The 25412-nt window shown below is 48.3% G+C and overlaps 1 protein-coding gene across 1 annotated transcript in view; it reads left to right on the plus strand.

The window, feature by feature from the left end:
• The window catches only part of RBM44 (RNA binding motif protein 44), a gene marked incomplete at its 5' end in the record, with an annotated part of 455780 nt that overhangs the window by 249155 nt on the left and 181213 nt on the right, over positions 1 to 25412 (plus strand). The gene's annotated exons all lie outside the window — the stretch shown is intronic.

A 25412-nucleotide genomic window follows, 5' to 3' on the forward strand; every position in this document is an offset into this window, starting at 1 on the left:
CTGAATATAAGACCGTTTGCTGTTTAGAGTGTTTCACTGTATCAAGTAGTACCAGTATAAAACTAAGGTACAATAATGATGGGGAGATTACTTTTCATGGGTCCACTTGATTAGTCTCGGGGGTTACACATGTAAGCACAAACGCTTTGTCCCCACATATTTGTGTCTGTGGACAGGTTGGGAGACCTTGATAAACACATGCAGTTAGACATACCTGGGACAGTATATACAGTACATCTGGAAAGTATTCACAGCGCTTATCTTTTTCCCCATTTTGTTATGTTACAGCGTTATTCCAAAATAGATTAAAGGAATTATTTTCCTCAAAATTCTACAAACAATACCCATAATGACAGCATGAAATAAGTTTGTTTGAAATCTTTGCAACACCTTTGGCACTAATTACAGCCTCAAGTCTATTTGAGTTTGATGCTACAAGCATGGCACACCTAATTTTGTGCAGTTTCTTCCATTCTTCTTTGCAGGACCTCTCAAGCTCCATCAGGTTGGATGCGTCAGTACACAGCCATTTTCAGATCTCTCCAGATATGTTCATTCGGGTTCAAGTCTGGGCTCTGGCTGGGCAATTCAAGGACATTCACAGAGTTGTCCCGTAGCCACTCCTTTATTGTACTTGGCTGTTTGCTTTAGGTCGTTGTCCTGTTGGAAGATGGTCTCAGGGTCGTTCGCCCCAGTCTGACGTCCAGAGCGCTCTGGAGCAGTTTTTTCATCAAGGATGTCTCTGTACATTGCTGCGTTTATCTTTCCCTTGATCCTGACTAGTCTCCCAGTTCCTGCTGCTGAAAAACCTCCCCACAGCATGATGCTGCCACCACTATGCTTCACTGTAGGGATAGAATTGGCCAGGTGATGAGCGGCGTCTGGTTTTCTCCAGACATGACGCTTGCCATTCAGGCTAAGTCGCTCAGTTTGGCCGGACGGCCTGCTTTAGGAAGAGTCCTGGTGGTTCCAACGCTGCAGAAATGTTTCTGTACCCTTCCCCAGATCTGTGCCTCAACACAACTCTGTCTCGGAGGTCTACAAGACAATTCCTTGGACTTCATGGGTTGGTTTGTGCTCTGACATGCACTGTTAACTGTGGGACTATATAGACAGGTGTGTGCCTTTCCAAATCATGTCCAATAAACTGAATTTCTCTTTTGTTCATTGACAGACACAGCTCCATATCTTCTTGACCCGTGGGCTATGCTGCTCTTCCTAGGAGTAGGACACTAGGTGGAAAAAGGGTTATCAAAAGTTAACAAAGCTAAATTACGCCTATAGGGCTGTCCCAGGTGGTATACTCCCACTTCCTGCTGTAGGATTCAGGTGTTTTTTGCCTAGTCAGGAGTAAGGACCAAGCCCCTTGTTGGGATCTCTGGTCCTAGCATTGTTTTCCTTTATTACGGAATTTTTTTCTTTTATTTTCTGTTCCTGTGAGAACTACAATCCGGTTCCTGTGAGAACTACAATCAACTGCCGGACTTGGATATTCTAGATCCCTAAGGTCTCCTCAGTCTGGCCAGCGAGTTCGTGCAGGCCTCAGCTCCACTCTAGGTCGGCCCTGACATAGTCCCACTGGACGGGGACTGGCTTGCGAGTGAAACACTTCACGAGGACGCACACGACCTGGTCGCGGCCTGAGTCTCAGCATATCTCAAGCCTGCAACACCCCCCATTCCAAGATGGGGAGGTGGTCTGCCCAGGGTGGTGCCCACCCGGTTACATGGTGTGGTAGGTAATGTCCCCCCTCCTTTCCCTTTGTGTTCCCTCGGGGTGAACCCAGGCCCCTCCTTGGGATGGTTGGACCCCCAGGTTCCCTTCCATTCCCCCCAGTTCCTCTAACAGTCACGGTGGTCTTTTGGCCCCAACCTACCCCCACGTCCCCCTCCACCTTGGTTGAGGTAGGAGCTGGCTTTGCCACTTGCTCCAGTAAGGGGGTGTCACGTACCTGATCTGAGGCCGAGATGCAGAGAGGGCTCCCCTTGCGGCTGAGTGCGGCACACCCCTGGGGTTGAGACAGAGGGTGTAGCGCCCACAGAAGCACTGGTTGCCGGCAAGGTCCTGATGGTAGACAGGTGGTCTCTAGCAGAGTGCTGGGCAGGAATACACCAGACAGTCCAAGGAGGAACCAGGAACAACCAGGCAGTAGGTGTAAGACTGGCCAGGGGGTCAAACACAGGGCTCAGCAGGAAGCTGCAACAGGTGCAAGCCAAAGGTATAGCAAGAAGGCCAGAAGCAGACAAGTCCGTGGGAAAGCCAAGATCAGGTACTGGAGGGCAGGTAGACTGGAAGCAAGTCCGTGAGCCAAGCCGAGATCAGATAACGGGAGAGCCAAACTGGAGCAGGGATGGTCAGACGTAGCCGAGGGTCAAAGCCAGGAGAGAGAGCAGACAGGTCAGGAACAAGCCGGGTCAAACTGGAATCCAGGAAGTAGCAATGCTCAGGAAACAAAGAGCTGAAGGCAATCCAGCAATCTGATGGGCTGAGCAGAGTCCCTTTATAGGCCAGTGAATTAGTCTATGGCCTGAGTCCATTGCAGCCATGGGAAGTACTGGCGGAGTTGCCAGTTGCAGCATGGCCCTTTCTCTGACGGGGTGGATGTGGTTGTTGCTGACAGGGCTGTCTGGATCGAACACAGGGGTCTTTGAGCTTTCCAGCCCCCTGGGGGCTAGTAACTGGGGCAGGGATGTCCTTTGGGCTCCCTGCGGTGGTTATAGGCTGGGGGGTTGCGGGTCTGCGCCTCACGTGACTGGGTCAGGCCTAAAATTTGATCCGCGGCTGTCTGGGTACCTGACCAAGCTGTTTGAGGCCTGACCGAGCTGAGTGGACGGTACTGCCGATGGATGTCTCACGTGGCCAGATTGGGCCGAAAATTGAGCCTGCAGCTTGTGGCCTATTTGTGGCTGACGGAGCTGGCTGTCGAAGCGACTGATCAAGCTGTCTGAGCAACTGACCAGGCTGTTCCGAGCTCCTAACCATGCATTCCGAGCTCCTAACCAAGCTGTCCAAGCTTCTGATCAAGCTAACAGAGCTGCCGGCGGACTCGCGACTGGATCGGGCCCCCAAATTTAGGCCGCGGCTTTGCTGCCTACTCGCGGCTGTCTGTCTGAGCTGCTGCCCACGTTGTTGACCAGGCTGTTCAAGCTGCTGACCGGGGTGATAGAGCAGCGGACGGGCGTCCACCCTCCCCTCCCCCCCCCTCCCCTCAGGGGGATGGACATATGGACTTCCTTGTGCCTTTTTTTTTTCATATGAGTGAAGCAGCTATTATTGTGTGGGGGTACTCTGCCTGCGCGTCTGCCTCACGGCGGGCCCCCTCTTCCCCTTTCTAGGGGGTATGTCCTTTATGGTGGGCAACCCTTATAGGTCTAATAGGTAGTCCTTTTGTGGACCTTTAGCTGGCGTCTCCTTGCCGGACTGTAGTCGGCGACCTCCCCTGCTTGTTATGTTCTCAGGGTGAGCTTAGCCCGTTCCAAACTCTGTCCACTCCAGACCTCTGCAAAGGGAGATTCTTGTCATGTGGGGCAAGAATCCACAGTGTCTAGACAATCTGATCCTGTTGTACAAACACAAAGAAAATCGCTCTAAGTGCAGACAATATTTATTTAAATGTATAAAACATCAACTGCAGCAACTCACAGGAAGCCACGATATAAGAGCTGTAACATCAATGGATAGATATCGCTCCTCTAGGTGGTGCCATCCATCCACACATGGGACAATGCAAGGTTCAGCCGTCTGTCACAGGAAGAAGGGTGCCGGCTATCTCCCGTGTTCATCGGCGCCCCGAACGATGCCTGTGATGGGGATATGAAGGAGATGCATCAACGTCACCAGGGAGCTTGAGGCGCACGACACGTTTCTGAGCATGCGCCAAGTCCAGAATGGACATGCGCGCTCTTTCATCAGGTGCTGAGGGGCCGTAATGTTCAGAGTTTATATAGGGAAAATGTGAGTCACTGATGGGCGGCCCAAGGAAAAATTACAAAGGGAAGACTTTCTAATGGCCAAACTATTGCATAAAGCAGGAAAACTATATATATATATATATATATATATATATATATATATATTAGGGATGCACCGAATAATCGGCGGCCGAACATTATTCGGCCGAAAATAGAAAAAATAGCACTTTCGGTGTTCGGCCGAATAAGTCAAAAGGCCGAATAATTTTGTGCCGAATAATAGGGCTGAACGATAGTCGATATGATATTGACTATCATTCTGTGGCCGTAGGCGATATTCATATCGCCGAGGTCACGATATTTACAGGGGGAAGGGACTCGGAGGAGGACAGGAGGACTCACAGACTTCCGTGAAGCCGGGACACTTCAGCGGTGAGCATACATACATTACTCACTCGTGCACTGCAGCCCGCCCCACACATTCAGTGAGTCTTATTCTCCTCCCTAGTTTTTTCAATGGCACATTCAGGAAGCCAATCACGCCGTGATTAGCTGCACAGCGAACCAATCACGCGTGCCTGCACACCTGATTGGTTCCGCTGTGCCGCTACTCACGGCGTGATTGGCTTCCTGAATGTGCCATTGAAAAAACTAGGGAGGAGAGTAAGACTCACTGAATGTGTGGGGCGGGCTGCAGTGCACGAGTGAGTAATGTATGTATGCGGCTGTGCTCCTTTCCAGGCTCCTACTAGTCCACCTCCAGCCTCCTACTACCACCACTATGAGAGACTGTCTGTCACTGTATAATCTGATCGAGTCCACACTGACACTGACTGTCACTGAGTAATTGATGTTACCATATTAACCCTGACCTGCCCAGTGCCCTGTATCTGCAATTAAAATTTACAAGGCTGCCTGCATGCTTCCTGATTTCCATTCCCAGCATCCTTCCCAATCCCTACAGTGTCACTAACATTAACCCTATGGTACAAGGCTGCAGTGTGCACTGAATCCCATTCCCTACAGTAACATTTAGGGAGAGAGAGAGACATGAGAGGACAAGAGATAGAGAGAGAGAGAGAGAGAGAGACACATGAGGACAAGAGAGAGAGAGAGTGAGAGGACAAGAGAGAGAGAGTGAGAGGACAAGAGAGAGAGAGACATGAGAGGACAAGAGAGAGAGAGAGAGAGACACGAGAGGACAAGAGAGAGGACAAAAAATTGGCAAAATAAATGGAAAAAATGCAAAACACCGCGTTCGGTATTCGGCCTTCGGCCAAACATTTTATTATTATTCGGCTTCGGCCAAGAATTTCATTTCGGTGCATCCCTAATATATATATATATATATATATATATATATATATATATATATATATATATATATATATATATATATATATATATTGCCTTGCGAAAGTATTCGGCCCCCTTGAACTTTTCAACCTTTTGCCGAATTTCAGGCTTCAAACATAAAGATATAAAACTGTAATTTTTTGTGAAGAATCAACAACAAGTGGGACACAATCATGAAGTGGAATGAAATTTATTGGATATTTCAAACTTTTTTTGAAAAATTGGGCGTGCAAATTATTCAGCCCCCTTAAGTTAATACTTTGTAGCGCCACCTTTTGCTGCGATTACAGCTGTAAGTCTCTTGGGGTATATCTCTATCGGTTTTGCACATCAAGAGACTGAAATTTTTTCCCATTCCTCCTTGCAAAACAGCTCGAGCTCAGTGAGGTTGCATGGAAAGCGTTTGTAAACAGCAGTTTTCAGTTCTTTCCACAGATTCTCGATTGGATTCAGGTCTGGACTTTGACTTGGCCATTCTAACACCTGGATATGTTTATTTGTGAACCATTCCATTGTAGAGTTTGCTTTATGTTTTGGGGCTGAATAATTTTGCACGCCCAATTTTTCAGTTTTTTATTTGTTAAAGTTTGAAATATCCAATAAATTTCGTTCCACTTCATGACTTGTTGATTCTTCACAAAAAATTACAGTTTTATATCTTTATGTTTGAAGCCTGAAATGTGGCAAAAGGTCGTAAAGTTCAAGGGGGCCGAATACTTTCGCAAGGCACTGTGTGTGTGTGTGTGTGTGTGTGTATATATATATATATATATATATATATATATATATATATATATATATATATATATATATATATATAAAAAATATACAGTGCCTTGCGAAAGTATTCGGCCCCCTTGAACTTTTTCGACCTTTTTGCCACATTTCAGGCTTCAAACATAAAGATGTAAAACTGTAATTTTTTGTGAAGAATCAACAACAAGTGGGACACAACCATGAAGTGGAACAAAATTTATTGGATATTTCAAACTTTGTTAACAAATAAAAAACTGAAAAATTGGGCGTGCAAAATTATTCAGCCCCTTTACTTTCAATGCAGCAAACTCTCCAGAAGTTCAGTGAGGATCTCTGAATGATCCAATGTTGACCTAAATGACTAATGATGATAAATAGAATCCACCTGTGTTTAATCAAGTTTCCGTATAAATGCACCTGCACTGTGATAATCTCAGAGGTCCGTTTAAAGCGCAGAGAGCATCATGAAGAACAAGGAACACACCAGGCAGGTCCGAGGTACTGTTGTGGAGAAGTTTAAAGCCGGATTTGGATACAAAAAGATTTCCCAAGCTTTAAACATCCCAAGGAGCACTGTGCAAGCGATAATATTGAAATGGAAGGAGTATCTGACCACTGCAAATCTAGGAAGACCTGGCCGTCCCTCTAAACTTTCAGCTCATACAAGGAGAAGACTGATCAGAGATGCAGCCAAGAGGCCCATGATCACTCTGGATGAAATGCAGAGATCTACAGCTGAGGTGGGAGACTCTGTCCATAGGACAACAATCAGTCGTATACTGCACAAATCTGGCCTTTATGGAAGAGTGGCAAGAAGAAACAAATTTCTTAAAGATATCCATAAAAAGTGTCGTCTAAAGTTTTCCACAAGCCACCTGGGAGACACACCAAACATGTGGAAGAAGGTGCTCTGGTCAGATGAAACCAAAATCAAACTTTTTGGCAACAATGCAAAACGTTTTTTTTACGCAAAAGCAACACAGCTCATCACCCTGAACACACCATCCCCACTGTCAAACATGGTGGTGGCAGCATCATGGTTTGGGCCTGCTTTTCTTCAGCAGGGACAGGGAAGATGGTTAAAATTGATGGGAAGATGGATGGAGCCAAATACAGGACCATTCTAGAAGAAAACCTGATGGAGTCTGCAAAAGACCTGAGACTGGGATGGAGATTTGTCTCCCAACAAGACAATGATCCAAATCATAAAGCAAAATCTACAATGGAATGGTTCACAAATAAACATATCCAGGTGTTAGAATGGCCAAGTCAAAGTCCAGACCTAAATCCAATCGAGAATCTGTGGAAAGAACTGAAAACTGCTGTTCACAAACGCTCTCCATCCAACCTCACTGAGCTCAAGCTGTTTTGCAAGGAGGAATGGGCAAAAAATTTCAGTCTCGTTGAGACATACCCCAAGCAACTTACAGCTGTAATCGCAGCAAAAGGTGGCGCTACAAAGTATTAACTTAAGGGGGCTGAATAATTTTGCACGTCCAATTTTTCAGTTTTTTATTTGTTAAAATTTTGAAATATCCAATAAATTTCGTTCCACTTCATGATTGTGTCCCACTTGTTGATTCTTCACAAAAAATTACAGTTTTATATCTTTGTTTGAAGCCTGAAATGTGGCAAAAGATCGAAAAGTTCAAGGGGGCCGAATACTTTCGCAAGGCACTGTGTATGTGTGTGTGTATATATAATATATATATATATGTATATATATAATCACTGCGATAGTTCAGGACTCTAAAATTAAAACATAAAATATTATGTAAAACTCAAATAACATGTACAAGGACCATACATGTAAGTTGTAAACAGATATTTCTCTGTCGCTCATTGACAGACGCAGGACTGATATCTTGATATCCGTAGGGTTATACTGCCCCCTACAGGAGTAGGACACTAGGCAGGAAAAAAGTTCTGGCCACACTTATGGGCAGTCCCAGGGGGTATATCCTCTCTCTCCCTGCATAGGATGTCAGTTTTTTTCTGCCTAGTCAGGAGTAAGGACCTAAGTTCCTTGCTGGGATCTCTGGTCCTGGCAAGCTTTTTTAGATAAATCTTTTTTAAGTTGGCTTTTTTCTCCAGTTGCTCCTGTGAGATCTTCAAGCAATTATGCCGGATCTGGGCGACGGGCTGGATTTTGAGGTCCAGTGGTCACCCCAGCTGGCCTACGAGCGCGTGCAGGCCCTAGCTCCGCACTGGGTGGGGACTGGCCCGCGGGTTAAACGTCCCGCCGAGTCGCATCGTCTCCTTTGGCCGACACCCCCCCCCCCCCACTGGGCGGCGAGGGGTTTTGTCTGGAGTGGTGCCCTCTCTTTTCCGGTATGGTGAGTAAATGTTTCCCCCCTGCTTTTGGCCTTCTGGATTGGATTTTATTTCTATAATCCCACCCCTCATTTATGGCACTGCTTTGGGACGTCCCTACGGATATCAAGATATCAGTCCTGCGTCTGTCAATGAGCGACAGAGAAAAACTGAATTTTTGTAAAATCTTACCTGTAAAATTCCTTTCTCTGAGTCCTCCGACAGTCGCCGCCTCTTCATATTCATCACAATGGGGTATTAGACTTTGCTCCGAAGGAGTAGCTAGGCAACAGAATATGTTAACATTAAAGCTTTTAACATATCCCACCCACAGGGGGTGGTCCCCTCAGTCAATACCCTCCTACTTCCTGCAACCATATCTCAGTTTCAGTGGAATAGCAGTAGAGTATACAACCAAACCCCAAAAGAGGGGCGGGGGCGGCGACTGTCGGAGGACTCAGAGAAAGGAATTTTACAGGTAAGATTTTACAAAAATTCCGTTTTCTCTTACGTCCTCCGACAGTCGCCGCCTCTTCATATTCATCACAATGGGGACGTCCCAAAGCAGTGCAAACATGAGGGGTGGGAAACGCAGCCGCGCCGTAAGGCAACGCAGTCTCCACATCAAAGAAAGAAACCTTACCAAAGGAAGGACACCAGCTGGGCAACAGGAAAAAAACTTGCTCAACAGGAGCAACAACCCAGGAAAAAACAAATAACCCAGGGATAAAAACGTATCCCAACAGCCAGGGGTCCAAAACAAAAGGACCCTAAGGAACTGCCGCACTAAGAACCTTGCGGCCAAAGGAAGCATCTGCCGATGCCTGAACATCTACTCTGTAGAATTTTGTGAAAGTGTGTACGGTCGACCAGGTCGCCGCCTTACACACCTGGGCCACAGAAGCCCCATGACGATAGGCCCAAGACGTCCTCGGACATCTAGTAGAGTGCGCCTTCACAGGCACAGGAGGAACTTTCCCCTGCAAAGCATATGCCTGTTCAATGGTCTGTCTGATCCATTTGGCGATGGTAGAAGCCGACGCCGCCATACCCTTCCGAGGACCCTCCGGAAGGACAAACAAAGAATCCGTCTTGCGAAAAGACTCAGTCGATTTAAGGTAAACCCTTATCGCCCGAACAACATCCAAAGAGTGCAACCTCACCTCCTTCGGATGTTTAGGCTTCGCGCACAGCGAAGGCAAGACAATATCCTCATTGAGATGGAATGCCGAAACTCGCTTCGGAAGAAAAGAAGGATTAGGTCGCAAGACCACCTTATCCAAGTGAATGACCAGATACGGAGACTTGCAGGACAAAGCCGCCAGCTCCGACACTCTGCGAGCCGAAGTGATCTCCACCAAAAAGGCGACCTTCTTGGACAACGAGATCTCCCTGATCTGTTCAAAGGGAGCACGTTGTAACACAGAACGAGATTCAAGTCCCAAGGAGGCAGAGGTTCCCTCCTAGGAGGGACCAGATGCCGCACTCCTTGAACAAAAGTGGCAACCAAGGAGTTTAGAAGCCACAGGACGTTGAAAAAGAACGACCAGCGCAGACACCTGACCCTTGACCGTAGCCAGCGCCAAACGCTGGTTGACACCCGTTTGAAGGAAGGACAACACTCGAGAAACCGAGTACGTGCGAGGTGAAAACCCCCTGGACTCACACCAGGCAAAATAGGCCTTCCAAGTACGGTAATAGACCTTCCTTGAGGAAGGTTTCCTTGCGTTGATCAAAGTGTGAATGATCTCAGGGGAGAGACCCCTATCCTTCAGGACCTCGGTCTCAACAGCCAGGCCGTCAAAGCCAGCGACTGTAAAGCAGGAAGGAATATCCTTGAGAACAGAAGATCTTCCCGAAGAGACAGACGCCATGGGGCGTCGACCGCCAGATTCACGAGGTCTGCGTACCAGGACCGGCGAGGCCAGTCCGGTGCCACAAGAATCACCGTGCTGCGTTCCGAGTGCAACCTGCGGAGGAACCTGGACAGCAATTGAATCGGTGGAAACGCATACATCAGTCTGTACTGATGCCACGGGGCTACCAACGCGTCTGATGCGTCTGCCCGAGGGTCGCACGTCCTTGCCTCGAACCTTCTCACCTTGTTGTTCAGACGAGACGCGAACAGGTCCACATTTGGAAGACCCCACTTCGCGCACAACATCTGGAAGACAGCCGGGTGGAGAGACCATTCCCCCTGATCCAGGGTCTGGCGACTCAGATAGTCCGCCTGCCAGTTCTCCACCCCCGGAATGTGAACTGCCGTTATCGCCGGGACATGAGTCTCGGCCCAAGACAGAATGTCGGCCACTTCCCGAGCCGCTCGGGCACTCCTGGTGCCCCCTTGGTGGTTGATGTAGGCCACCGCCGTGGCATTGTCCGTCTGCACCCGAACCGGACAGCCCGGCAGTCGGTCCGTCCAGCGACGAAGGCAGAGATTTATCGCACGCAATTCCAGAATGTTGATCGGAAGGGAGGACTCCCCCTCCGACCAAGTTCCCTGGGCGGACAGAACGCCCAGAACACCACCCCAGCCCGACAGGCTGGCATCCGTGGTGAGCACTGTCCATGAGATAGGACGAAAGGACTTGCCCCCCGATATCATCGGGGACTGGAGCCACCACAGAAGATCCCTTCTGGTGCGAAAGCTCAACGAAATTAGAAGATCCAGAGATTGCGGTCGCCCGTCCCACTTGGACAGGATCTCCGCCTGGAGACCCCGCGTTTGAAACTGGGCGAAGGGAATCGCCTCGAAAGCCGAGACCATCAATCCCAGACATCTCATGCACGTCCGGAGGGACGAGCACGGACTGTCCCTGAGGGACCTGACTTCCTCCTGAAGAGTCCTGAGCTTGTCTTCCGGCAGGAAGACCTTCGCCTGGATCGAGTCCAGGATCATTCCCAGGTAGGGAAGACGAACCGACGGACTCAGCGTTGACTTTGGAAAATTTATCGTCCAACCAAACTCCTGTAGAGTTTGCATCGTGACGGACAGGTCCTTTTCCAGACCCTGGCTGGACGCAGACCGAACCAGAATGTCGTCCAGATACCCCAGGACAGAGATGCCCTGAGCTCTCAACAAAGCCAGAACGGGAGCAAGCACCTTGGTGAAAACCCGAGGAGCCGAGGCGAGACCAAAAGGCAACGCCACGAATTGGTAATGATCCTCCGCAATGGCGAATCGAAGGAACCTCTGGTGACCCTCAAAAATCGGGATGTGAAGGTACGCATCCTTCAGATCGATGGAGGCCATTAATTCCCCCGGAACCAGGGCAGCCACCACCGACCGCAGGGATTCCATGCGGAACTTGCGAACCCGCACTAAGCGGTTCAAAGCCTTTAAGTCCAGAATTGGACGAACCTTGCCCTCCTCCCTGGGCACGGTGAACAGATTTGAATAAAACCCCCGAAATCTGTCCCGATGAAGCACCGGAACCACCACTTCCTGAGCCCTCAGGTCCCGCACCGCTAGGTGCAGGTCCCACAAGCGCTCCGGAGACAGCTGAAGATTTGAGGGAAAGAATCTGCTCTCCGGCCGAGAGAGAAACTCGATCTTGTAGCCAGATCGAACGATTTCCTGAACCCACCGGTCCCGCACGGGGGCCAGCCAGGGTTGAAGAAAAAAGAGCAAGCGTCCCCCCACCCCAGAACTGGGTGAGGGCGCCCCTTCAGGTCGCACTGTTATGGGTAGAGGGTCCGGACTGACCGGACTTCTGTTTACCAGACCACGGCTTCTTTTGGGAGCCTTGACCCTTGAACGGTTTGCCCTTGTAGTGCGACCGAAAGGCACGAAAGGACCCCTGAGGAGGCCGAAAATTAGTATGCTTCTTACCAGGAGCCCCCTTAGCCTTGGGGAAGTGGGGCAAGAGCGTGCTCTTACCGCCCGTGATCCCCTTAATCAACGTATCCAAGGACTCCCCAAAAAGGCGAGATCCATCATAAGGCAGATTGGCTAAGGTCTTGCGCGAAGATTGGTCCACCGACCAACACTTCAACCAAACCAGGCGGCGAGACAACACCGCCACGCTTTGTACACGTGCAGCCAACGGCACTAAGTCCAAGTCCGCATCACACAGGTACATGACACCCTGATGGATTTGATCCACCATATCCAATGTCGCCGGCGAGGCCGAATCAGCCACTAGGACGCGCCTAAGCACCTGCATCCAACTTGCGACAGCCTGGGCTGCCATAAGAGAGGCAAACAGAGCTTTAAGCATCGAACCCGTAACAGAATAAGTATGACGGGCAAGAGACTCCATCCTCCTATCCGTGGCATCTCGGAACACCGGGGTATCCTCTGCAGGAATCGCAGTGGATTTGTTCAAAACCGCATTGGCGTGATCCACCGGGGGTGGCACACACCACCGTTCATCAGTGGCAGGCGTGAAAGGATAACGCAGCCTGAACCTACTTGGCACAGCAAAAGGTTTGCGTAAATTGCGCCATTGTTCCTTAACAGCGCGCTGAAAATCATCAGTGTAGGGAAAGACCTGCGATGTCTTGCGTCTTTTCTGCGTCCCATAAGTCGCCAAGGCAGCGGGAGGACACAGTTCATCCTGCAAACGCAGCGTTTGTTTTATAGAAGCAACCAATTCATCCATGATTGCAAGCTCTTCAGGCGAGCCAGGGGGAGAATTATCAACCCCTTCAACCTCAGCCTCCACCTCGGACCCCACGAGATCCAGGGAGGGACGGGACCCTGATAAGGAGACCCCAGCCATAGCAGCCCCATCACCTTCACCCTCAGAATCAGAGGAAATAGAAACTCTGCGTCTTTTAGTGGATTGAGCAGCCACCAGCATCTGCACCTGAGCAGCAAGGTTAGCCACCACTTCGGCTAAATCCCCCCCTGGGGGGGAAACAGCAGTCCCCTGGCTTCCCACCAAGGTGGCAGGAAATTTGCCCTCCTGAGAATCCATTTGCCCCCAAAAAATATGCCGGAGAATAAAGGGTTAACTGCCCCTTTAACAAGCGCGGCGAGCGCAGCCCACCGCACACACACACATGCACAATGAAACCCCCACAGGTATAAAACTGAACACAGGCAATGGATATAGGAAGGAACAGAAGGATAAAACCTGAGGAGACCCCTGCTGCTGCTGCCGCCTCGATCGGTGCACCCAGGAAAGAGGAAGTGATGCAATCAGGGCGCTCTATTAAAGCCTATGGAAGGCTACAAGAAAATGGCCGCCCGCAGTGAAAACATGCGGTTGGAGCGAGCGCAGGCAAAATGGCACCGTTTGGCGCCGAAACCGCCGCTCCCCCACTACTGTGATGCATATAACACCACCCATGTAAAAAACATTGCTGTATCGTGCCCCAAACATGACAAAAACATGCCCCACAGCACACAGCCCTTCACACTGTACACAGGCTGGCACAGACAGTGCCACACAGCCCCCCCCCCCCCTGCAGCCCACAGCATGCAGCCAGAGCGATAGGGAGACAAACAGTGTGAACAGAGGCAGGTTACACAGTCCCAGACTGACACCCCCCCGACAGACAGGTCCCCACATAGACACACTTACCTCATAATGGTGTGGGGAACCCGCACAGGCGAACAAGCCGCTGCACATGAGGCAGGGAGAGTCGCATCCAGGACGCACAAAATCGGGGTTAAGAAACCGCACAGCGTCCAGTGAGGTAGCCACCTCACCAATCATCCCTGCACCGAACAGGGATGAAAGAAGAAAATATAACTTGCGCTAACTACTAAGAAACACAGCAGCAACTTAAATTGTGACAAGCAAAATAGGTAAATGTAAGGGCTAAGTTGCGCTAACGGGTACTAAATCCACAAATAAATGTCAGATAAAGCACACTAATGATAGTCCACAGTAATGACAAGTCCGTGTCCAAAATGAGAAAGGCACAGTCCAAAAATGAGTAATTCCAATGGTGGATGGTTAAACCAACATTCAAATCTCCTTACCGGAAAGCAGAATGGAGTTCGCCCAAAAACTCTAGTCGGATTTAAAACCTCAGCCTTCAGTCAATATGATCAGAAGTCCTCACATCCACAGGTGATGGTCATATGTAAAGATAAATAGACAATCCATAGCGTAATACTGTTGAATGCTATTTCATCACCCAGAGGAGTGCACACCGTCACCAGATGGTTAATAGTAGGAAACACCAGTGACCTTAAGTCCCAAATGCTTACCAGATAGTAAAGGTAATGATTGGAAATTTCCAATCATTACCTTTACTATCTGGTAAGCATTTGGGACTTAAGGTCACTGGTGTTTCCTACTATTAACCATCTGGTGACGGTGTGCACTCCTCTGGGTGATGAAATAGCATTCAACAGTATTACGCTATGGATTGTCTATTTATCTTTACATATGACCATCACCTGTGGATGTGAGGACTTCTGATCATATTGACTGAAGGCTGAGGTTTTAAATCCGACTAGAGTTTTTGGGCGAACTCCATTCTGCTTTCCGGTAAGGAGATTTGAATGTTGGTTTAACCATCCACCATTGGAATTACTCATTTTTGGACTGTGCCTTTCTCATTTTGGACACGGACTTGTCATTACTGTGGACTATCATTAGTGTGCTTTATCTGTCACAATTATTTGTGGATTTAGTACCCGTTAGCGCAACTTAGCCCTTACATTTACCGAACAGGGATGGGTCGTTCACTGCGCCAGGAGCGTTACCTGGCTGAACGCTCGACGGCAGGCTGGGAAGCCACTGACCCACGACCTGCGACCAGGGGGATCAGCCCGAGACCCAGCCCGCACGAATCCTCTTCATCAGAAGAACTAACTAACGCTGACAAAAAGAACAGCTAAGTAAAGAGAGAGAAAAAACTCAAACAAAAAATCAAAAAAGAAGAGAGAGGCTGAGGCAAAAAGCCCCAGCATAGAGAGTTTCAGCTACTCCTGACAAGCTAGACATTGAAACTGAGATATGGTTGCAGGAAGTAGGAGGGTATTGACTGAGGGGACCACCCCCTGTGGGTGGGATATGTTAAAAGCTTTAATGTTAACATATTAATGTTAACATATTCTGTTGCCTAGCTACTCCTTCGGAGCAAAGTCTAATACCCCATTGTGACGAATATGAAGAGGCGGCGACTGGACGTAAGAGAAACTGGATTTTTGACTTACCGTAAAATCCTTGACAGACGCAGTACCCGCCCCTCTATTTTGAGTTGGGTTGGTATGAGTCTCTGACACTACTTTGGTACATAACTGACATCCTATGCAGGGAGAGAGAGGATATACCCCCTGGGACTGCCCATAGGTGTGGCCAGAACTTTTTTCCTGCCTAGTGTCCTACTCCTGTAGGGGGCAGTATAACCCTACGGATATCAAGATATCAGTCCTGCGTCTGTCAATGAGCTTAAGAGAAAAGGATTTTATGGTAAGTCAAAAATCCAGTTATGTAAACATGCGAATAAGGTCATCCAAAAATAAACCAATTTCACATCGCAAAAAATGCAGGTATACCTCTCCTAGGACATATACATGCAGACAATTGATACAAAATAAATATAACAATATATATATATATATATATATATATAGAGAGAGATAAAATAAATAAAAATAATAATAGAAATAAAAATGAAACCACCACGGATTCCAGCCTGTCCGAGTGGGGTGGCGTTTTTTGAATGGATTGTGCTCTGGGGGACTGAACTCTGGAAGAATCCAGACTACTGATCGATCTACTGGTCACTTATTCTGGAGGGGCTTCATCAGTTGTGTCTCCGGTGGGTAAATCCCGAGGTGGTCCTGCTGGTCTCTCGTTTCAACAGGAAGGTGCTTGGGTTTGTGGCACGGTGTTGGGATCCTCTAGCCGACGTCACAGATGCACTGGTGGCTCTTTTGGGACCAGTTGATATGTCTTTCCTCTTCTAGAACTCCTGCCAAGACTCCTGCGTAGACTGGAGGCAGAAGGGATTACGGCCACCGATGTCACAGATGCACTGGTGGCTCTTTTGGGACCAGTTGATATGTCTTTCCTCTTCTAGAACTCCTGCGTAGACTGGAGGCAGAAGGGATTACGGCCATCCTGGTGGCTCCAGACTGGCCTAGCCGGTTTTGGTACGCAGATCTGATATGGTTGGTTGCGGATGCTCCTTGGAGACTTCCTTCTAGAAGAGATCTGTTGGCTCAAGAGCCAATCTTCCATCTTGCCTTAAGGTTGCTGGCTTTTACGGATTGGCTGTCGAAAGCCTGGTGTTAAAGGCTAGATGATTCCCATGCTGCTGTAAGCTAGTAAATCTACTTCTATGTAGTTTTACCATCACGTTTGAAGAGCGTACTTTGAGGCTGTGAATCTCTTTGGGTTCACCCCTGCTCCTTTTCGGTGACTCGGATTTTGGTCTTCACCCAACGAGGTGTGGAGCAGCATCTGACCTCGAAGGCCAGGTTCATCCTTGGCGATTTCTTTCATTGTCCTTTGGCTACGTTTTTCTGTGGATTGCACCTTTGTTCTGGGGGTTAGCCACATGGCTCCTCTAGTGCGTTTTCATTGGCCTCGTGGGATCTCATCTTGGTCCTTTCGGTTCTTCAGTAACCGCTGTTGAAAAAATATTCATGAGATTCCTCTGCTTACATGTCCCAGAAGGTGGACTTCTTAGTGAACTTTTTCTTCTGCACGTAGGGTGTCGAAGCTGGCAGTTTGTCTTGTCGTTCACTTTACTAGGTGGTTCATGGAGATAAAGTGGTGCCACGGCCCTGCCAGTCGTCCTTTCCAAAAGTCGTCTCTGGTTTCCATTTAAATAAGGCAAGGGTTTCCTTTCTTTTGTCCTAACCTAAGCACCATAAAGAGCTTGCCATACACTCTTTAGATGTGGCTCGGGCAATCGGGGTGTACCTGGCGACGAGTGAGTCGTTCCAAAAGTCAGATTCCCTATTTGTCCTTATGGATGGATTCTGTTAGGGGCTTGCCACATCTGCTGCGACCATTTTCAGATGGATAGGCAGACAGTGGTGCAGGCCTATTCCATTAAGGGTCAGGATCCTCCTTCCCTGTTATGGCGCATTTTATATGGGGGCTTAGTGCCTCTTGGGACTTTCGTCATCAAGCGTCAGTGGTTCAGGCTTGCAAGGTAGCCACCTGGTCGTCTGCGCACATTTTCACAAAATTTTCATAAGGTGGATGTGTTGGCATCTGCCGATGCCTCCTTTTGGCTGCAAGGGTTTGCAGGCCGCTATTGGAGAGGATTAGTCCTCTTTGAGGGTGTACTTTTTTGTAAGGTGAGCTCCATTTTGTACCTGGTTGGGCTCCTGTTTTATAGCCTTTTGGGAAGTATATTTATTGCTGTGCTCTTCCCACCCCTCATGTTGACACTGCTTTGGGAGGTCCCACCGGTCAAGAAGATATGGAACTGTGTCTGTCAATGAACGAAACAGAAAACTGTTTTTTTTTTTTTGTCTTACCGTAAAATCCTTTTCTCCGATGTTCATTGACAGACACAGCACCCACCCATCTTTGGAGTTGGGTTATGTATTCTTCTGACACTGCTTGATATACAAAACTGAATCCTAGAGCAGGAAGTGGGAGTATGCCACCTGGAACTGCCCTATAGGTGTAGTTAAGTTGTTACTTTTTTCTGCCTAGTGTCCTACTCCTAGGAAGGGCAGCATAACCCACAGGTCAGAGAAAATGATTTTACGGTAAGACAAAAATCCAGTTTTACCACAGGTTGACTCCAAGTTGTAGAAAAATCTCAAGGATGATCAATGGAAACAGGATGGACGTGAGCTCAATTTTGAGTGTCATGACAAAGCCAGTGAATACTTATGTACATATAATTTTTTATTTTTAATAAATATACAAAGATTTCAAATAAACGTTCATGTTGCCATTAGGAGGTATTGTTTGTAGAATTTTAAGGAAAATAATGGAAATTTTGAGAAAAATAATGGATTTAATCTATTTTGGAGTAAGGCTGTAACATAACATAATGTGGTAAAACAGAACCACATTGTTTTCTTTTTTTGTTTGAGGGACACAAAAATCGAGCTCTGCCCTGCGTCCACACAGCAAGGGTTTTATCCTTGTTTAGGCCTGGAGGTCATAGAAAATATGATGGACGTTGCAATTTAGGCTTGGAGATTTGACCTATAGACACTTGGTTCTGCAAGGGACACTCTCCAGGTTCTGTGTAACCACTTTTCTAGTTGTAGAGTAGTGGAAATTTCTTCATTATTTCTGGTGCGCCTTTTAAAAGAAAATGACAGAAAACACAACACGGGAGGACCAATGCACCTGTGAATGGCTGTGATCCGAACCATCATTAGACAGGTCCTCTCAGACACACATTTGGTACAGCGCATGTAGTTGGCTGTGGGATGCTATACAGGTCCAGGGACGTGGTCTATCCCTGTGGATTGACTAGGTGTTGCATCACACAATAGGTCAGACTATAGAAAATCAATGGACAAATGCCCTCCCTGTGCTATGAGTCTATTAATTCAACAAACTATTGTCGCTGTTCATCACCATGTGATTAAATTTAAATAAAACAAATAACATAGTGCAAAACAGTGAAATAATAACTAACAAATATGTGCTATATATCCACTCATATATATGTATCCCTTAAAATAAATTATCCAACTCAGAGAGGGAATAAATAGTGAAAAAACCTTTTGTGCAAGGTATCTCTAGCTGCAAAGATCTAAAATTTAAACAAAACAAAAAAATAATTTCCCCAGAAATATTAGTGAAAAGTCAAAAATTGTGTGTGTGTATGTATATATGTATGTATATAATATGTAACCAGCATGTATCCAGTGAAAGTCGGTGCACAAATCTAAAATTCAACAAATCGAAAAGAAAAAGAAGAATTCACCAAATATATTTGATCAAGTCCAAAAAATGTAACAAGCATGTATCCAGTGAAAGTCCGTGCATGCTCCTATGACAAATAATTAGTGCCAATCCATGACTCTCATGCAATATATTGTGATCCACGCCCCAATGTGAATCCACTTACCAGACGGTATGGACCCCTTAGCAATACTGCATATGAGTCTATATTGCTTGATCCGGTAAGGGTTGGTGCTTTCTGTTATACCCCGATGGTCGCCACTAAGGATAAGGAAGACCGAGAAATCAGAGTGTAATACGTTCAAGTTTATTCATGAGTAAAAAAAAAACAGCACTTACAAAAGTCACATGTATATTTGCATTTTTCATATCACTTTCAAACAGGCAGATGCAGTGGAGGCTTGTGTCCTGTGTGAAAACGCTGCGGCGTGCGTACTAACGTTTGCGTTCCACCTGGACCAGAAACTACGTTACTGAAGACTGGAAATTGCATGACGCGTTTCGCCCCTCCCAGTGGTTCTGTGATACTGGGAGGGGCGAAATGCCTTGACGCAATTTCCGGTCTGTGTGGAACGTAAATGGAAGTACGCATGCCGTGGCGTTCTCACACAGGACACAGACACAAGCCTCCACGACATCTGCCTATTTGAAAGTGATGTGAAAAATGCAAATATACATCTGACTATTGGAAGCTATTTTTATAACTCGTAAATAAACTTGAAGGTATTTAATCGGATTTCTCTGTCTTCCTTATCCTGAGTGTCGACCATCAGGGGATTACAGGAAGCACCAACCCTTACCGGATCAAGCATTATTTCGGTCTTTGCTGTATCAGGGAAAAATTTGTGCTTTTTTATTTTTTAACTAGTTAGTTCCCGAGGACCAAGATCCAAACGAACTACAAGCAGCAGCCGGCTGGTATTCGCACTGAATAATCTAGATCCTTAGGGTCTCGCAGCCTGGCCTGCGAGCGTGAGCAGGTTATAGTCTAGAGCTAGGCCTCGCCACGACAGTGCCCCGATGGATGGGGACGAGCTTACGAATGGATCATCTCGCCGGGACACAACGACCTGGAATGCCCTGAGTCGCAGCTACCTTTTGGCTAGCAGCACCCCCATCTCGGGTGGGAGGTGATCTGTTTCGGAGTGGCGCTCACCTGGTACCGTGGTATGGTGAGAAAGCTGTCCACCAACACCCTTGGAGGTCGCAGGGCGGGCCCATCCCTGGAATGGTCGGACCTTAGGGGCTCCCTCAGTTCCCTGGCACCTCAGAGGACAATCTGGGTCCCCCTTGCTTCTCCCTCCCCTATAGGTTTTAACCTTGGGGGGGCGGTAGAACTGCGTTTGTTTCGGCGCTTTCTGGAACGGGATGGATCGTCCTGGGTGGGTCCCTGACTGGGGACCCTTAGTTGCCTTTTTGTTCTGGGACCCTTTTTGGGGGTCCCGGAGACCGCATGGCGCGCCATAAGGGCTGCCATTTTGCCGTGGTTCATGACCTCTGTGTTTCCCATTAAGTTGTATGGGCAGCCGTTTTCTTGGATTATAAATAAAAAGCTATCAGCGCAACTAAATCAATGTGCAATATAGTGAATAAAGATCGCAGGGGGTGGAATTGGCGGCAAATTTGAAAAGTAAGACACACAAACACACTGATATATTGTAATCCTATTGGATTACATTACTAAATAAACTAAATTGACATTAGTTTTCCCCCCAGTGTGTGTGTGTGTGTGTAGGGGGGTCTCTAATGTTAGGGGGGCTCCGTGGGGAAGGGGGGGTCTGATGTAAGGGGGGCTTTGTGTCGGGGGTCTCTGATGTAAGGGGGGCTCTGTGTGGGGGGTCTCTGATGTGAGGGGGGCTTTGTGTCGGGGGTCTCTGATGTGAGGGGGGCTCTGTGTGGGGGGTCTCTGATGTGAGGGGGGCTTTGGGTCGGGGGTCACTGATGTGAGGGGGGCTTTGTGTGGGGGGTCTCTGATGTAAGGGGGGCTTTGTGTCGAGGGTCTATGATGTGAGGGGGGCTTTGTGTCGGGGGTCTCTGATGTGAGGGGGGCTTTGTGTTGGGGGTCTCTGATGTGAAGGGGGCTCTGTGTGTGGGGTCTCTGGTGTAAGGGGGCTCTGTGTCGGGGGTCTCTAATTTAAGGGAGGCTTTGTGTGGGGGGTCTCTGATGTAAGGGGGCTCTTATGTAAGGGGGAAAAGTCAAATAAAGTGCAAAAAAGGTGCAAGGAAATTCGCGCGGGGGGGGGGGGGGGGCTACCACAGGATTAGCTCGCACAGGGCGCCTGATCACCTAAGGCCGGCCCTGGTTAAGAATTACTAGCAAAATAATGGTACCACTTTCAGCACCTAAAATTCGGGAACAATCATACCGCCAGAGAGGTTAATGAAAACACATAATGGCTAATGTGAATCAAAACTGAATTGACGCTAGAGATAAGTCAGTGCAAAAAGTCCAGGTGTCAAAAATATCCAAAAATGAAAAGACATCTCCAGTCTCATACACTTACTTGGTAATCATATTAAATAACATGCTCCTTAACACGCCACCACTAAGTAATCAAGCCTCTCACCTTCCTATCTGACCCAAGAGTCAACAATGGGTCAGATAAAGCAGTTCCCATAGGGGTTAATGGATCGATGGGCAGATAGAAACTTGGAGCTAAAAGGATAATCCCAGGACTCTACATATGGCCATTGTTTTACCCAGAACTGTTGTGTTTACTGTCTCCACTTCACTGCTTTCCCCCCCTATATTTATGCCTGGTGTGGACTTTGAGTGATCCGGTTCTGGTCCTGTGATTATCCTTTCAGTTTCTATTTTTATTTTTGGATTTCTTTGACACTTGGTCTTTTTGCACTGATTCATCTCTAGCAATCAATTCATTTTGATTCACATTCTAGTCCACACCAGGCATAAATATAGGGGGGGGAGCAGATAGAAAGGTGAGAGGCTTGATTACTTAGTGGTGGTGGATTAACCACTTCAGCTCCGGAAGGTTTTACCCCCTTCCTGACCAAGCCCTATTTTGCAATTCGGGACTGTTACTTTAACGGACAATTGCACGGTCATGCAACGCTTTACCCAAAGGATATTGACGTTCTTTTTTCCCCACAAATAGAGCTTTCTTTTGGTTGTATTTGATCACCTGTGCTATTTTTATTTTTTGCGCTATAAACAAAAAAAGAGCGACAATTTAAAAAAAAAAAAAACATTTCTCCTACGTCCTCTGACAGTCGCAGCTGCTCAGTAAGCCTTCACGAGTGGGTAATGACGCCCTCTGCAGGAGTAAACTAGGCAGTTGGAAAGGTTAATAAAAAACTTTCTACACTTAGACATACCCCCAGGGGCCATCCCTCAGCCATTATCCTGACACAATTAGCACTGCACTTCAGTTTTATGCTGCCTGGCATCAGGAGTAGGTCTAGGTCTTCCCAGCTAGGACCTAATGTCTCAGTTTCTTTGTATTTTTTTTCTTTGAAAATAGTCTTTTATTTGTTTTTCCTTACTATCGCTAGTTAGTCAGGGGGATCCCTGGAGGACTACAAGTGACAGCAGAGCTGGGCCTCACACTGGATAATATAGATCCTTATGGAGTCCCAGCCTGCCAATGAGTGTCGCTGGTCACTGGTGCGCCCAGGCATCTCAAGACAGTTCCCCTCAGGACGGGGACAAGCCTGCAGAGATCCATCTTCGCCGGGATGTCTCCACTCCGGAACGCCCGTGTGTTGCTAGCATCCTTTCCTGGCTGGCGGCATCCCCCACTCCGGGTGGGAGGTGTTCCGTATCGGAGCGGTGCCCTCGATCTGTGGACTGGTGAGTGTTACTACCCCCTTGTCCCTGGGACTATTGTCTGTGGGAGTTTTAGGTGGGCCCACTCCTAGGGGATGACAGGACAGTGTGGTCTCTGTGATATCCCCCCTCCTGGCCGTTCGCTGCGGCCCCTACCTCCCTGCCTCTGCTGGGGGCGCACTGTGGTGTGGTCTGCTATGGATTGAGGGTGGGGGCTTAGTGCATTCCCGGGGTCATGTCTAGGGTTCCCTGTGGTGGCCAGCTCCTGTTTATTTTTTTTTTTTACTCTATTTGGTGCCATTCGCTCGGCCGCCATTTTGGGTGAGGGCAGGCTGTTTCAGCTTCATTGTGTGGGCAGCAGCCATTTTGTCTCATCATCTTGGTGCCAGTTCGAGCACCATCTTTGCTGGTTTTCTATCAGGCACCATTGTTCTGTGGCTAAGGGCGGGCTTAGGCTTCTAGTGCGTGAGGTCACTTCCTCTTTTCTCTTATCTTCACTGCAGCAGAGTGTGAGCGGTCTGGCAACTACACTTGACACTGTGGGGTGATTTTTCACTGTTTTTTCAGGCATTTTCCTGCACAAACTGTTTCTTCTTGTGGTTTTAGCTATTTTTAAGGGGTCTCCACAGGCGGTTCAGCTGTGCGGTATAGACCGAGGGAACCGTCGTTTTAAAGGGCCAGCGTTCCAAAAAAAATTATTTTGAAAAAAATGGAGTCCCAGGATAGCAAATTCCCCACATACCTGGTTGGTGCTTCAGGAACCCCTGAATCCTCTACCATGGCCTCATTATCTGCTGCTCTTGCGACCTTGGAGTCCAAAGTTGATCTGCTGATGTCTGAACGCATTTCTCAAAAACGGCCGATGCCCTCTCAGTCTTCTGACTTAGAGCCTGAATTGGTTGCCACGGACAATGTCCTCCCTGAGGGGTCCCTGTCGTCACATTCAGATGGGGAGGAGGAAGAGTATTCCTCCACTGTGGCGCGGGAACGCGCTGTAGTGGATGCACTTATTGGCTCCGTTAAGGAAACTTTAAATCTTGATGATGAGCTCTCCCAGTCAGGTAAGCAGGTTTCCTTCGGGTCCCGCAAACCCAGAAGTCGGGTCAGGTTTTCCCCTGCCCCGAGGAGTTTCACGAAACCGTGAACGACCAATGGTGTCGCATCAAGCATATGCTGGCAGTGCCTAAGCGGTTTAAATACCGTTATCCCTTTGCGTATCTGGTGGGCAATCGTTGGACGGTGTCATCTAAGGTGGACCACACTGTGTCTATGTTGAATAAATCCACATTGATGCCCGTGGAGGGCTCCCCGGTGTTAAAGCATCCGGCAGATAGGCGTGTGGAGACGCCGCGGGCTCCCTACTCAAACCTGTGTTTGCTTCGGTGATGGTTTCTCAAGCTGTCACGGAATGGTCCAAGGTGCTTCGGCGCACTTTGGTGGCGGAGTCAGTCTCTCCGGCTGCCCTAGACATGGCGGATCAAGTAACCCAAGCCGTGATGTACCTGTGTGATGCGGCCTTGGACGAGGCTCCTTTTGGCCGCACCGTTGTCTGCGGTTGGGGTTGCGATCCGCCGCATTATTTGGCAAAAAAGTTGGTTGGCTGACCACTCTTCCAAGAAGACTGTATCAGATGTCCCTTATGTGGGTAGTCGCCTTTTTAAGGACACCCTGGATGAGTTGATCAAGGGGCTCACGGGGGTAAAATTACCCCTTTGCCCCGAGCCTCTAAGGGAAAATCCCCCGCGCTAGGCGGGGTCCTTCTTTCAAAGCTCATCGTGGGTCCTTTCGTGCCTCCGGGGCACAGGAAAAAGAGAAAACCTTCAAGACCTCAGGCGGTCACAAGAAACCATGATCTGGTAAGCCCAAGGCCAGTCAGGCCGGATCGGCAGCCTAGTCCGCCTCTTCCTGAAGGGATGCCCTCACCCGTTTCAGGGGTGGGGGGACATCTGCCTTGCTTTCAGGAACCCTGGTTGTCCCGAATTCAGGACAGGTGGGTTCTCGAACTGATTCGTTCAGGGTACAAGATCGAATTTCGATCTCGCCCCGCAGACAGGTTCTTTTCATCAAATCTCCATCTGACTCCCGATCGTTTAAGGGATCTCAAGGGGGCAATGCAAGATCTTCTTGCCCAAGGAGTCATTGTGCCAGTCCCTCTGCGGGACAGGTTTCACTGATTTTATTCCAATCTGTTTACGGTGCCCGGAAAAGAGGGCACAGTGCGTCCAATTCTGGACCTAAAGTCTCTGAACTGCTCTGTGTGGGTACAGAAGTTCCGGATTGAATCCATTCGGTCGGTGGCGGCGGCATTGAGTCCTGGATTTTCTGGCCTCCATCGAATTAAAGGATGCGTATCAGCACATCCCTATCTACGAGGGTCATCGGCAGTATCTTCGCTTCGTGGTGGCAGAGGAGCATTATCAGTTTGTGGCATTACCCTTCGGTCTCGCTTCGTCACCCAGGGTATTCACCAAAGTTTTGGCTCCGGTGCTG

Source organism: Pelophylax lessonae (genome assembly GCF_965119305.1).
Source record: "Pelophylax lessonae genome assembly, chromosome: 6".
In the NCBI taxonomy this organism is placed as follows: Eukaryota; Metazoa; Chordata; class Amphibia; order Anura; family Ranidae; genus Pelophylax; species Pelophylax lessonae.